Source organism: Melanostigma gelatinosum, assembly GCF_949748355.1.
Source record: "Melanostigma gelatinosum genome assembly, chromosome: 22".
Classification (NCBI taxonomy): domain Eukaryota; kingdom Metazoa; phylum Chordata; class Actinopteri; order Perciformes; family Zoarcidae; genus Melanostigma; species Melanostigma gelatinosum.
Window position 1 is genome coordinate 16,185,220 of NC_136655.1, and position 16,099 is coordinate 16,201,318.

Genomic DNA, 16,099 nt, shown 5'->3' on the forward strand with positions numbered 1-16,099 from the left:
AACAAATCAATGCCCCATGTGCCCCCCAACAACGACACGCAGTGTTTGGCCTTATTAGCAGAGTAACAAATCCATCAGCCTCTTCAAGCCAACTTTTCGGACCTCTCAGCGGTTATTTCCACCCATTGAGAGCATTACATGGCACCAGCGAGCCTGAACCTCACGTAAAGGACATGCTTGAAATGGCTGGAGTGTGTCAGAGGAGTCCGGTGCTGATAACATGGCCCCCCGCCGGTTTGCGCGTGTTCCCTGTTGTGGGTTTGTGGGTGCATACATATTCTTGCTGGAAACAGACTTTCCCCATCTGCGTCACAGGCTGTGCATGACGTCCGTCAGATGATTGTGCTCGCCCTGTCTGAAACAAATAGATCTTTTTCATTCGGATACAAATGAGCGTGTGCTGCGTGTTCCTTGTTTCTCTCGGCTGCTGCGCGGAATTCTCCGGCGCTGAAACAATTTCTCTTCTCTTCTTCTTTTCCTCAATTTATGCAGCTAAACTGTCCTCCATCCAGACTGTCTCCGTCTCTCTCCTTTCTCCTCTCCAACGCCGCACCAGAAAAAAACCTTTCTATTTGTAACCCCAGCATCAGAGGCTAATCTGACAAATGAAGCCCATGACGTTTTCTTTTTTTTCTCTGAAGTGCGTATGCGGAAAAAATTAAGTAAATGTGTTGTTGTTTTTCTGTCTGTGAATCATACGCCTCGATGTGAGCATAGCTCAAACAGCCAGCTGTGAAAGTTGTTGTGTGTGCGTGTGTGTGTGTGTGTGTGACTGCCTTCAAGCTTGTATGTGAGAGCATGCCTGTGAGCAGGGGTGTGCTGGTGTTGACATGACAGCCGACTGGGGAGGGGAAGTGACGCGGAGGCAGAGGAGGGGCGAGAGCTGCAGACATCACACACCGCTGCAGAAGGGGGGGGGGAGGAGAGAGAGAGAGAGAGAGAGAGAGAGAGAGAGAGAGAGGAGGGGAAGGAAAACCACAGACAGATAAAAAAAGAGTGAGACAGGAACAAATAAACTAATGGGTGATCACTTTCCTCCGTCGACTGCAGAATTGTCGCCCTGCCTCCACCCTGCCTCCACCCTGGCGGATCTGCCGAAAAACAAACAGGCAGTAAAAATGAGTCAGTGTCCATGTAGGTTGGGCGAGTGCGCATTTGATTATGAAACGTGTTTACCCTCCGCTCACTATTAAAGTAGTGACACAGGCTTTTGTTTGTCCAGAGCTCTGCCTGTTCCAGCTCTGAGCCAACCTCCCCGGTTGCTACAGTCATCATCTCTCTGGCCGGCTGCCCTCTCAGACCTGAGCAGACTCCAACTTTCCCGTAAATAAGTCTTTCGTAACAGCTTGGGTAATGGACACTCCTCAAATATTTCCTCAGCAAACACGGGGCTTCCTAAGGCAATGGGAACGGACATGGGAAGATGGTTCTCAAAGCAGCCATGAGCCATCTGACAGAATGCATTATTCGTGATGGGAGAATCTGGCATAAATCAGTTTACTCAGCGATTAGATTTAGAGTGTACTCACCTTCGCTGGCTGACATTGATATTGTTGAAACTGGATTCTAGCCCTGCTAGTGTTCCAAGAGACGGCAATGTTCATTGCTCCCGAAAAAAACAACCCAATTACTATTTGGCTATTCTTAGAGCCCTAACCATTGAGGCAAAAATTACAACCTTTGGGTTTGGTGTTTTGAGAGCAAAGGCTACAGGATTATCAAAAAGGTTCATCCTCTGTGGAGCACGACAGTAAAGACTAAGATTAAGACTCTCTTCATCCTCTCAGCTCCTTTAGTTCTCAAAATGGAAAGGGCATATCCCCAGTGAGCATGAATGTGTTAAGTTATTAAGCTAGATATCTTGTGTCTGATGTTGATATTTTATCCCGTGGCGCTTCAGTAACACTATGGCCTGACGGTGGTGCTAGAGGAAAAGTCATGGGGTCACAGAACGTGGTAGTATTCATTCTTTGGGGATCATCAATATCCAAAGCAATTATTTTTAAAATCTGGACTGAATTAGGTTTTCATTTTGTTTATTTTTGTCTTTGGCGAAAATGTTTGTTCAGTGGTCAACATAGTCAACTCCTAACGGTCATCAAAGTGATCACAAGTCATCCTCTGGGGATTATGAATATTAAAAACCACATAGTCCTTTCTGAAAAGATATCTAGTAGTGATTATGACGGGAGAAATGGAGGAAGTCAGGTGACTTTGTATAAAGCGGTTCAAACAAACACATGACTTTCACCAAGGAGACCGCTGTTGGTGTCCCGTGTGTGAAACCAAAAGTCAACACGTTAAGTTTTTTACAATTTTAGGTTACATGCTTAACAACTTGTGTTGGTACGTGTAACTATGTTGCAGCGTAACCACTTCCCACACTAAACGTACATAACAATTTGAACCCAAACCACGAACTATTCCTAAACCTAACCAAGTAGTTCCGTTTCACAACCTTTACCACTTGTTTAAACTGCGACCGTTTCACAATGTTAAAATACAACGGTCATGTGTGTTGTTTGGGGATTCATTGGCAAACAACCTATTCTGTTGATTATGTGTGTGGACCTTGAAATTTGAAGTCAGTTTGGCCAGCTGAATGTATGAATGTACTGACCATTGACCCCACCTCTAACGTGCTGGGTAACGACTGGAGATCATGGACTAAACCTCTTTTATTAACCACTACATTGCTGTATTTTCCTTCCTATGGTATATGCACTTCTTTAAGTGCAATGGGTATCTTCTTAGAAGACCTGTGATAAAACTGTGAATGGAGCTGGTCTGGTCAGAGGTGAGCGGCAGATTGCGTTTATAAGCAGGCTGCAGGGTGGAGGGTGAGTTGGCAGGGAGAGTCCGGCCTGGCACTGAGCTACTTGGCATACGAGCAGCCTGGGGAGGACGTGAAATGAAACCTCAGCAGTGCTCGGGTACTGGAGGAGAAAAGGTCCCAGGTCTTTATTAGAGAGGAGACGAGGGAGGAAAGACGGAGGGTGTCGGTATGGCAGAGCTGCTGCACTGTAGGATCATCAGGTCTGGCTTGAACAAAGATGCAACATTTTCTGGCAACAGCCCACCGTCCATATGTCTGCTGGTCATGGCAAATGAACTACAACACAGGGAAGAATAAATTGTTTGCGGGGGCGAGCTATAAACAAGGAAATGTAAAGAGGCTGAGAAGAAAAAAAGGATGGTCAGAGTCGTAGACGTGGCTTAGCCTGAGGAGACCGCGAGCGCTTGATTGTTATGTGTTTTCACTTCACACACACACATAAAACACACACACACACACACACTCTCTCTCTCTCCTTGTTTGCTTTGCTCTGCGTTCGGAACAAGGTGTTCGCATTGCAGACCATGACCGGGAGAGCTCTGCCACCAGGAAGTATTCACAGGAGGAGAATTTAGAGAGCTGAAGAGGAGATTCTTACTGGTTTACTTACTGGGGGGAGATACGTTTAGACCTTTAATCTGGAGGGAGTTAGCTCTGTTTTTAACACTCTGGGGCCAATTTTACTAAGAAGTGGCGAAAGCAAAAGTGTGGTTTTCATCGAGTTTGCAGTGTGTATTTAGCGGCTGGTTTACTAAGACAGCAGCTCATTACGCTGTCAGCTCCCGGACTGATCCCAGAGCTGCCCTCCAGACGCACTCTGCCAGCGGAGGACAGCTCACAGGTGCAGACCAGCAGTGGCAAGAATTCACAACGTACTGATGTTGAATACAAAATAATTTTAGAAAAACCGTCACGACCACAATCAAAATATTACAAAAAAAAAAGATGATGTTATACTTCTAAAGTTACTACAATACACTTTTAACTGGTTATGAAACAGACTCAATTTAATACAGATGCCTTTATATGACCTACATAAGCAAACCGGATTATTTCCCGTTTCCACATCTGCCTAGAACATCTGATTCGTTCCACACCAGGCAGCATCTGCTCCTGCTCTGTCCAGGAGCAGACCTTCGCCTCGCTGCTCCACAGGTCAACGCTGATCCAGATGGGATTGTCCTAAGACAAGGAAGTGGTCAGAAGGATCTTTAACGTGGGCCCTGCTGCAGCAAAATGAGAGGTTTTCTAAAGGGAGTTTGGCAGCTGCAGATCTTTCATGAAACAATGTTGAGGGTCGCTCATGAAAACACAACCGCTTTTGCCAACACACAAAATGGCGGTACGTAGACGGTCCGCACAGAGCCTTCACGTACACACTGGTGATGAAATTTAAGCGACGCGGACCTCCGCGTTGTCACGGCGAGGATAGTTTAACTCAGGCTTTACATGTTGTGGTGCCTGTAGCTTGTGTTCGCTAATGTTAGCTACCGGTAACACACTGTGGAGGGTCATTTCTGTGTAACTGTCGCTCTAGTAGCGAACTGCCTGATTGAACAGTGATCGCATATATTTTGTGGTCAAAGAAGTGGCTGTAAAATGAACTCAATTGCTGAACTCATTTAATTTACTATAACTTCCTAACAATACAATTTCCCCAGTTATTAGACTGCTACAGCTCCGCTAAGTAGGCCAAAGGCACAGCGGAGTGTCACATGAACCAACGCTGCTATGTGAGCCATTCCCAAGTGTCTCGTTCAGCCACAGATGGGAAGAGAGACACGCAGAGAGAGAGAGAGAGAGAGAGCGCTTAGTGTGCATCATGTATGCCATGCTGCTCGATGTCAGTGCATGACACCCAAAACCACACCGCTGAAAAAGGGGAAGTGCGTGTTTCCAACGGCCCGGAGATCGCGCCGACCGTGTTTTACCCCCCTTTAACACTGTAACTGTCACTGAAGGTCAGCAAAAGTCTGGGAATTTCTCCATGCTGAGGGCCGGCGTCCAGCTCTTATCTGAGGTCACCGGGGCAACAGGAAGTTCATCCTGGTCCTCATTGTCACGGCATGGCAACAAAAACCGACCGGTTGCGTGTTTTCTGTTTACCGCCTGGCGTGCTCTTGCCACCTCCTCCTCTTAGACACTCTCACACCCATCACCCTGCGAGCCCACCATAGTGAGATGCATCCCCAAGGCAACAAAAGGGATGGCGATTTGCTTGTGGATTTATTCCTGTCTGTTTGTACATCCGTTTCCTTAGTCTGTCATCTCTCTTTGTCCAGCACGAGAGGGGGCCTGGAAGGGGGAAGGCTCTCTCCGCAGCACCAGTCCCCCCCTTCCCGACTGGAACCAAATAGACCGTCCGCACCATAGACTGTACATAAGAAGTGGACGTAGTCATTCATTGGTTTGTGGATTGTCGTTTTGAAGCCTCAAGTTTGGCAATTTCACCGACGTCATCTTGGAAAACGGCTGCCGCCATGTTGTTGTTTTTTGCTACCACTGAACAGAAGTTATCCTTTTTTGGAATGCGGAAGAGTGACGTAGAGACGCTGTATACGTCTCTGGTGGCAGCGACCTGTTGATCACAGTAATGCTGCGCTCACACCAAACACGTCGTGAATTCATCGCGCCGCGTATTCGCGTCATCCGCGTCATTCGCGCCGCCGGTCAAAATGCCGGGGACTATTTGTGTTCATGTGTGAATCGCGCTGGACGCGCCAGAGAGGGGGCGTGGCTTATCGCCCTGAAAGCCGTTCAACTGTCCGCCATTAACCATGAAAAAAATAACCTAGTTCTGCTTAGTACGTGTTGTGGAAGTCACAGATATCCCGGGAAACTAAACGCCGTCATGTCTGGGTTCTCCGTGGTGTTTATCGAGCTGTATTCACTGTGTCAAGCAAGCCACCGGTCGCTGTTTACTACAGCTGTATGAACACTAAATAAACTGATTTGGCTGTGATTTAACGGCAATAAAGCGACAAAAAGGGACTCCGAAATAACTACGTAATGATGCCGATTTGATCGTAGAGCTCTGGGTGAACACAGACGGCTACAGTATTTATTTCCTGATTCAACAACTGCAGGATGACAGTGATGACAGGGGGAGCAACTCAACGCTGATAGGCTATCGCACCGGGGTTTGGGGCGATTTGGTGTTTGACGCGGATTTGCGTCAATCGCGCCGCACCATTGCAAATTCGCGCCGCGCCAGTCTCATCGCGTCTGTGCATTGACTTTGTATGTAATCTACTCGCGCGAATAATTCGCGACGCATTTGGTGTGAACGCAGCATAAGCCCACCCTAAAGCATCCCCTGCTTTATGGTCTATGACTCTAAATGGACCATAATGTACTAAATGAACATCATGCTGTGTTGAAGAAGACTTGAAACTGAGATTGAGACCATAAACTCATGTTTACAATGTTTACTGAGGGAATAAATCATGAGAGAAGTAGAGTAAATATTTCATAGACTTCTATATAATCTGACTTCTTTTAGCATCCTGAGGAGTCGCCTTCTGTTGGTCAGTAGTGAGTTTTAAGACACTTACGCATTGGCTTCACTCAGCAGAACCGGAGGTTGCCGCCTGGTCCGCACCAGTTCACTGGGCAGGAGGAAGTGCCGGGTTACGCAGAGATAACAACACAAGATCTCGGGTTTCCTGCGACTTCGCAAAAACAGCACATGGAAGGCTTTGATTTCTCAGAAAGCCTGTAGATATCAGCCCGGTGCTGTTGCTGACATTGTACCGTTCTTTGCACACAAACACACACATGTGCTCGTCCCCCGTCAACCACATCCACCTCCGCACCTTGATGCTGTGACTTCCCTCTTCCTCGCTGGCTTCTGCGAACAAGTGACTGGCCTAGATTGTTGAAAGTGGACCTGGAACACTTGCCGTTTATAGCCTCTCCGCGTGCCTCTCCCTGATGTAACAGCCGAGCACGACTTTCCTATATGCAGAACAATGGAGAGGCGATGGAGGCTGCTGCGCTTACAGGCCGGACCGATTCTTTTCTGTCGTGCTGGGTATTATTACGGCCACGACAGCGACGCTGGTGTTGTTTTCACCTCGTGGTTGTGTGTGTGTGTGCGTGTGTGTGTGTGTGTCATCATGGTGAAATGTGGTCCTGGAGACATCTGCTGTGTACTCTGACGCCTACACACTTTACGCCGCTGGACCCCATTCGTTTGAAGTCCACTGTATCCTGGTTTCAATAACAATCACTCCCGTCCACTCTAACACTTGAAGTGAAATTCCACTTTGTGAGAAGAGGTAAGTAAGGACATACATTTACTCAATTCCATGTACTCTAAATATCTTTTGCCGTAAATTGTACTTGTCAGAGAAGTTTTAATGCGGCATATTTTTTACTGGTGACAGACTGATATTGTTTTCACCTTGTGAGTGTGTGTGGCATCGTAGTACAACGCATCCTCCTACAACGATATCATATCAAAAGTTGCTCCTCATTTTTTGTACGTTTTCCTACGAAAGTCCAGTAACACGTGTCAATTCACGTTCACTACATGCACACAGTCTTTTCAAAATAAACTTCCGTCTTCACAGGAAACAACTTAGTTCGGTTTCGGAAAAGATCTTGGTTTGGGTTAAAATAACTACAGAAGTGTGCAAGTTACATGACGAATAAATCAATGTTCACTTCTTGTTTCATACGGGGAGCGAACATCCGTCTCCTTGGTGAAAGGTTGTTTTTTGTGTGACCCATCCACAAACCCCTCCCTTCTGCGCTGTGTGGGTTGTTGTGGTCTGGTTGACAATTAACATACAAGATAACATACAAATTGATTTTCGTGGGATTTATATGAATTACAGCATATTCTTTTTTGTAGATTTAGCTATGAATGCTGCATGAGTACAGCCTGCTCAGCAGCATGTGGTCCTGGAGACACCGACTGTAAACAGGAACTGTTTATATTTTTGTCTGAGAACAGATTTTATGACAGGAACAGTGTCATAACCGCTTAAGATGCAGTCACGAAACGTTACAGTAGTGTAGTTGAGGTCAAAATGAAGGTCAAACTCCGAGCAAACTCCGAGCAAAGGCTGCGAAGGGGCCATTGGCCCCCCCGCAGACACTTTACGCCCCTGGCCCAAGATGGTCTCTAGTTATGTTGTCTTGCGTTTTGTCTGGACATAAACTCTAAATGCAGTCATCGGTGGACCATTCTGGAATAACAAAGCATTGAGCAATGAAAGACTTCCAGTGTGACACACAAGGTCGAGCATCGTTGTTGTGCCAAAGGAGCAGACACACAGGAACAGACCAACGTTGTTCACTGCAGCACACACTCACTAAGTTATACCGCACGCCCTGTTAGGCACGCTTACGAAATGATAAGCATTTCTTTACAAATAACATTGGCCAATAGGCTTGGCTCGCAGCAGATAAATGTGTATCGGTGTCTGTGTCAGTCAATTGTGAAAAAGAATCAGCACAAAAAAAGCCAAATGTGTTTTTTGAGACATATTAGGAACAATGTTGTTATTACATACTGGTTTTCAACTGTTCTGCTCAGTACACATCTTGGACATCCAGTTAACTGCTTTGCCTCGACTACCACATTGTTCTGCAGCTGCAGTGTCTGTTTCGAGAAAGCTAAAAGGGAATAATAAGCTTTTAATGAAGGAATAAATTAGGAATTAATAATAATAATAATACTGTGGCTTTCACTGGTTCAAATCGCAGCCGTCACCACTGGTAGGTCACATCGCCTGTCATTACTTAACGTATGTTTGAAACTTGATGGCCGGATTGTGTGCAAAACGGTGTCTGTGCTCCGCCAAAGATTGTTTATAAGAGAAGCTTCTCTCTGCAACAGAGCTATACGTCTTCCATCTAGCAGACCGTGTGACATAAATGTCACATTATCTAGTTCATCTACATCATATCAATAATTTAACATCATCCACTGTATAGTTTTGAACCAGGACTTTCATTATTTAGATCAAGATCTAGGGGTATCTGTAATATACAAAAATATTGCCTAAATAGCGAGCTTTTCCGAAACTACTGCAGGTTCTGTGGTGTTGGCATTTCAAATCCGATAACCGCAGTGCGCCATGGGAGCATCAATGGACGCGTGACAAATGAGGCGCGTCGGTCATCGCTTTCAGTGCGTTTGAGGACGTGAGCGTGAACCCAAACATTAAAGCTACTATGTTAACGAAACAGCGAGCTGAAAGGCGCTAAAAATGCTTGGTAGAGCTGCGGGGAACTGCAGAATGGGTGACCATTACCTGGGGAATTTGTCGCGACGAACAACGTCGTTACAAATTAAATACATTGTTATTGCTAAAATATAGATTTGTGCAGCTTTTTAGGATCCTTTTTTGAAGAAAAAATACACATTTGTTTGCTGCAAAATATCACCTGAGGCAGTATCAGTCAGCCTCTAGCTCTCATGTTTGCTTCCATGAAGAAGGAAATGACCAGCCTCCTTCTCTCGCCGTGACTGAACCACCTCAACCGAGTCATGAGGTGCACGCACTCACGTGTGTTTCTAGAAAGTGACTCACTTTGTGACCCAAATCACACAAGGTGTCATATTATTGATTTGATGTTTCTCCTCTTCGCCTTCCTCTCTCTCTCTCTCTGTCTGGCCTCTGTCTCCTCTCCACCCCCACCCCAACCCGCTCCTTCCCCCGTTCCCACGGCAACATGAGGCTGTTGGTTACATAACAGCGGTGCTCGCGGTGCGTGTGTATCTGTGTGTGTGTGTGTGTGTCACTGTGGCTGCCTCTGGGCTTGGGAAATCAAACACGGAAAAAAAACATGCAGCTTTCAGGTCTTGCTGGCCTTCCGGCTCATGCGAGTGCATTATTGATAGTGTTAACACTGATTGCACCCGCGGCATGAATACACCTCGCTGTGTGTGTGTGCGTGCGTGTGTGTGTGTGTGTGCGCGCTCTCAATTTACCTTGCTGGAGTCTATTTGATTTCCACTAGATGGGAACAAACAAAACCGATACGTTGAGAGGACTGATGCATGATGGGTAGTGTACGGACCGCTCTTTTTTGTCCGATTTGACGTTTCCCTCTCCTACACGGGGTGCATGTGTGTGTGTTTCATTCAGTATGTGTCCTTGCTGTCTTCGAAGGTGTGAATGGGGATTAGCAAGTCAAATAATAGGGGTGTAACGGTTCACAAAATTCACGGTTGGGTTGGGTACGATACAGTGGAGCCACGGTTCGGTACGTTTCGGTACAGTAGAAAACTATAAATGCCAGAGAAATGTACTTGATTTTAAAATATATTTATTCATTAAAACTGTGCTACACTGTCGTGTGTGTCACAGCGCAAAAGTGCCGACTGGAGTAGAAAGTGTTTCTTTGGTGGTGGGCGTGTCAGAGAGCACGCTGTCCGTTACGTCATGTGGGTTGCCAGTTTGAGAACAGTGGCTCCACCGAAAATATAATATTTCCCACAATTTAAGCTTCTGCATTTTCCAAATGCACTAGTATTATACTATTACTATCATTATATTATACTAGTAATGTAACTTTTAATTTCTTTTAACTTGTCTTGTTCTGTGTTTTTCTGTCTAACTATGTGTTTCTTGTGTTGCTGCCTGTCTTGGCCAGGTCTCCCTTGCAAGAGAGATTTTTAATCTCAATGGGACTACCTGGTTAAAAAAGTTTTTTTAAATTAGGTTTAAATAGGTAAGATTTTTTATTATTTTTTTTTCAAGCGTATTGTTCGGTTCGTCATGCATACCGAACCGTGAGCCTCGTACCGAACGGTTCAATATGAATACGCGTATTGTTACACCCCTATTAAATAAGTAAGGCGGATGCGTCAGACGAACCACACACACACACACACACACACACACACACACACACACACACACACACACACACACACACAGACACACATGGAGTCATGTCCTCAGATCGCCTCTAATGACATTAGGCAGGTCCTCGGCAGGGGAGGCCGAGCTGCTGTTGATTTCAATTCGAGCATTGTCAAGGAGCGATCCCACACAGCGCGCTCACTCGCCCAAGCTCATTACATATTCATGAGGGAGAAAATGCGAGCAATAAACACTCGCTTAAGACAGTTAAGATGTGTGATACTGAATGTTCAGTGTGTGTTTGTGAATGTGTGTTTTGCACGTGCTTGGGAAAAAAGGAGGGAGAACATGAGAGATTAGATTTTTTTTTTGCTTGTGCTGGTGAAGTTTGTACTTGGGAAAGGCTGGGAGTTTATTTGCTTAAGTGGATGTGTGTGTGTGTGTGTGTGTGTGTGTGTGTGTGTGTGTGTGTGTGTGTGTGTATCCAGCATCTGCAGTAAGCCAGCTCCCTTCTTCAGAGCCCTCAGGGCCCCACAGGAGGAGCTGGGTTTGCAGCACTGGTCTGTGCAGCGGTGCGGTAGAAGACGTTATTCCCAGCTGTCACATCTTTTACGACCCGCACTGGTTCCGTTGTGTCGGCAGCAAACGGGCCTCAATAAATCCAGGGCACTGGCTGCATTTCATGTCCTCAGCGCTACTAAACAACCACCTTCCTCCTAGTAGAAGGAGGCGGGCTAGAATTGTGAGGTGATCGGGGTTCACCTGTGATCAGGGCTGAGTTAACCCACAAGGGTTGCCATGGGCCCCTAATCAGTAACAGTAATCAGATCATTTGTCTAAATATTTATCAGGATCAATAGGGTTCATGAAATATACATGAAATAGGTGACAGTGGGAAGTTGTCATATACAATACAGTGGATGCGATATATCTTAATAAGTGCAAACGCCGGTGTTTTCGAGCACCAAAAACAGAAGAGTTTGAAAACGCTCCTGAGGGTGGATACGTTTGAAAACTCCGGGTTGCGTATTTGTGTGGACGGTTGAAAATGGATAAGTTTGGAAACGATGACGCCCACACCCGCGTTCGCTACTTGATTGGTTCTTAGCAGTCATGACGTGTCCTTCCCTGATTCGTCACATGTCTATCACGTGACCCTTACCCGGAAGCTCACAAACAACAACATTGATTACCAGGTTAATTTAACATGGACAACTGATTACAGGCGATGCTGACCTTGTTGTCTTTACTAGCAGCTGTTGTGCAGTTAAAGTCTGCATCATTACGGAGGAAGCAGCTGTTATTGGAGCGATCAGCGAGCGGCGTGTCCAGCGGCGTTATCAGCCCTACGGAGCGGACGTCTGAAGTCACGGTTAGCGGCTTTAGGGAGGGTGATGGACAGAAAACGGAGGACTTTCCTGTCCTTATGAATGCATATTTTGGTCAGCACAACTGTTGTGAAGTCCGCAGATAATATGTAAAGGAACAAAAGCAGTAAATGCTCTCCAGTAGGACAGATAGCTAAGCCACCATCAGAGTTACGAGTGAGAACAGACAACAACACCGAGGAACGAGTGAGAGACGTGTGTTGACCACATTTATGGACCCATAATCAAATAAACATTTATTTTAAAGTAAATTTGACATATGAGAGATAGATAGAGCAAGACCTGCAGTGCTGTAACTAAGTCTGAAAAATAAAACAAACTTTCCACGAAATGTGTCAGTTTGAGTTCATAGAGGAAGATTTTAGAGAAGATGTTAAGCATCAAACACGACCTTTCATTATTAAATAAAGACTACTTTATTACTTTGTCGTATTTTTTTTAACTAAGCAACCAATCTACTTCCTGTTTACATGAACACCCACGCGCATGCCCAGTGTACGTGAAGAGTCACGTGATATTCATTTTCAGGCGTTTTATTCTGGACGGAGATCGTTTTTGTTTGAAAACTCAAACGAAAGTGGAGTAGTGTGGATGTAGCCTTAGAAGTGGACATTGAATAAAGAAGTTTGTTGACTTGGTTGTTTTATTACTGTTTATTAGCCGATTCTAACGCTAAATTATGGATCTGGGGAGAAGCCTAATATTTAAAAAAAAAGAATTTTAGGGGATGTTTTTTCCCCAGAATATTACTCCCTCCCCCAGCTCCATTATTTTTTATTTTTTTCAATCAAGAATGGACCTAATACACTCTGGTAGATTCTTAAAGGGTGTAACTTTTGAATGTAGAGAAGACACATTCTTCCTCATACAAATGAAAATTCATAAGCAATAAGACACACACACACACACACACACACCAAAAACTGGATGTGCTTTGGAAACAGGTCTGCACTAATGATTTGCTGTTAATAACGCATGAAGACATTGATTACATTCCGACCTGTATCAGTCAACGACAGCATGCTGTCTCAGAGTTTAGCTCGGGATGAATCACAAATAATGACTTTTGGAGGTTCAGCTGAACGTCGAACGTGCAAAAGCAGTTGATGTGCAAATGCTGTTCTTTCTGGCGTGACATTTCTTGTGTCAAGGCAACGTGTGGCTGAGAGCTATTTATTCGTGTTTCACTTCCTCATTGCAGAGAGTTAGAGGTGGCTGTGACCTGTGAGCTCCAATAACCTGCTGCTAGGACCATTTAACCTGAGTCATGGTGACACTGAGTCGGGAAAGCGGGAGGGGAGATGGAAACTTTCAAAAAAAAAAGAATAAAGAAAAGAAAAGAGAAATTGGCATATCCACTCGTACCTAAAAGTTATTAGTCAAATGGAAAGCATGCACGTTGTGAGGCGTTAATCTCTATCTTCTTGATCTCGCCACATGATTGGCTCTCTGAATCGGCCTTCAGTCCTCCTGGCAGCCTCTGATTGGCCCGGATCCACAGGTTCTCTCGGCGACTCAGTCCCCTCAGAGAGGCAAAAGCACTGCCTCTTAAGGCGTGTTTCCATGGCAACGGGGGGGGGGGGGGGGGGGGTCAGGCGCCGGTGGAACGCATAGGAGCCATTTCCTAATAAACTAGGTTTTATTGTCTCTCGTCCGTTTTCTCCTGTGTGAAATGCAAACATGCCTTAAACTAAGAGAGAGCGAGAGAGAAAGGAGACAGAAGAGAGAGAGGAGAGGAGGCATGTTTGAAGGGAGGGAGAGTTAACTGCTCTCCTTTCTCTTCTACACGTGTTGCATTCACTCTCCTCAGGCTTTATGAGAGTTGCTCTGTCCTTGACCCCTCTGTCCACAGACATTGTATGCATGCTAAGTGACAGTAAAATGTACATGCTGCGTACAACTCTTTATGCGAGCTGACTGCGCTCTGTCGAGAATAAAGTGGCAATCAAAGCTGGGTTTACCTGCAATAGCAATAGAGTTTCTGGACACGACACTTACACATGATCCGCTTTTATGCTGATATGGAGAGTTCCAACGGTTATGGAAAAACATTAGCATTCATTTGGAGTTATTTTTGGATCAACCTCAGGAATGTAAGTCCGATATTCTCTCTCTTTTATCTCTATTTTTGGTCTCCACCAACTCCTGAGGAAAATATCTGTCTCTTTAAGTGCTGAATGCTCCACTATGATCAGTAGCTAGTTGCTACTGTCAGTTGTTTGGTGCTGGTTAGGTAGTGCACAGGGAGTTATCAATAAGCGAAGGCTTTTTACACATGAATAAACAATGCAAATTTGCGACAATTGCAACATTTTTTTAATAAAGGTTTGACTAGATTTGCTCAGGCAGAGGACCAGCTAGCAGGATATTATTGGCCCAGAGCAGTGTCTGGCAGTCTTTCTGAGCTAAATTGTTGTATAGCTTCAGATACTGTTAGCTATTTGAGATTCCTTTTAGTCAATTTGAGTTCCCTCTGTGAAACGGTTACACAGTGTATATGTCTAGGGCTTTTATTGTGAAAGGTAAGAATAATAGGAGTGGATCTAGTCTGCGCTTCCTTTGTCAAGGTTTAAAAAGAGTAATAAAGTTTGCCGTATTGGTTCGGACGACAGAGCCTCCACGTTGTTGTACAATGTAGTGTACGTTTTGAGTGTGTCCGTTCCGCACAACGTGATTGGTTGATGCCTTTAGTGTTAAAACTCAACCTCTTTCCAGAAAAACAATGATTCACAGTCTGTGTGAAGGTACTGATGAAAAAAAACAACAGATCAAAAATATATTGACCCGACACCCCCTTGGTGTGTAAAGGTCTTTTTGTTGATTTTTTATGTCAAATGGAAGCAGAGAGAGTAATTGCTTGTAATTTTGGCAATTTTGGTCGTAGCTGAAAAGAAACAGCAATTTAATTTCTGTTGGACGTAAAGTGTACCGTGAAGCAATGTTTGATCTTAGTCTAAATATTATGAACATTTGAAATCATATACTGCATCCTGGAGAAGACTCTGTTTTCTTGCTGTGGGTGTCAGGTGATTGACGGGAAGTAGAGCGTAACGCAATGCAGCACTGATATGAAAACACTCAACTGAGGCACGTTGAAATAATGAGAAAACAGAAAGATGACTGAAATTGTTTTTGCCCACGCGATCCGCTAAGCCTCTCATTAATGTTATTTTCTCATTTGGGAGAATTTCCGTGAAGATGGAGCCTGTCTGGATGGCTGAGCGGCTCCAGAGACAGTCCTAGGATCAAGGTTTACAGGTCCAGGAACGTGAGGAAAATGTTTGAATCCATTGCAGGAACCTTTTGCCGCAATGCAAATTTGACAGTTTCATTTAATAGTCACTAGGTTACTGATCCCCTTGAGGCCTTAAAAAAAAGAATGGCCCCTGGTGTGTACACAAGTGCCGTATTATTGTTATGTTAAAAGGTCCCAATTTGTACATGGGGCCACTTCGATCTTCATGTCCGAACCAATGAGGAAATGAATAAAACATTTGAGCGAATACTGTACATTTTGACAGGTCACACAAGAACTCTATCTCTTGTCTCAAAAATGCAGTGTGTCGTTTATATAAGTACATTGCGCAGCCCGTCTGATATCAACCGTTTCTGTGCATCAGTCCAAGGGGAAGGCTTTGTGTGGGAGTTATTCTGACTGTTTGTCCTAACCTGCTTGGAGTCTCAGAGATATTTCATTATAACACAAAGTGCGTGTCAAGAGTGATCTTTTTTCTCTTCAAACTTCCAATACCTATATGCGATTTGTTCATGCTGTGATGTGGAAGTGTTGGCCTGTGTTCCTGTCAGAGAAGAACCGGATAACTTTATCTGACTTGCTGTCGACCCAATTGATCTGCTACCAGTCGAGGCTCGATCATCCGTTGGGCGGGTATGACAACGGGAGCTTCTGCCGAGCGCCGCCTTGCTGTGTTCTCCCTTGTTCTTAAAGTATTCACAGTGTTTCTCTCAGTTTCAGAATTAGCAAAAGGGGACGGTTATGGATAAGGGGCTTATTCATTTGAAAGGAAAACAACTAGGTTTTCTTTCTCAAA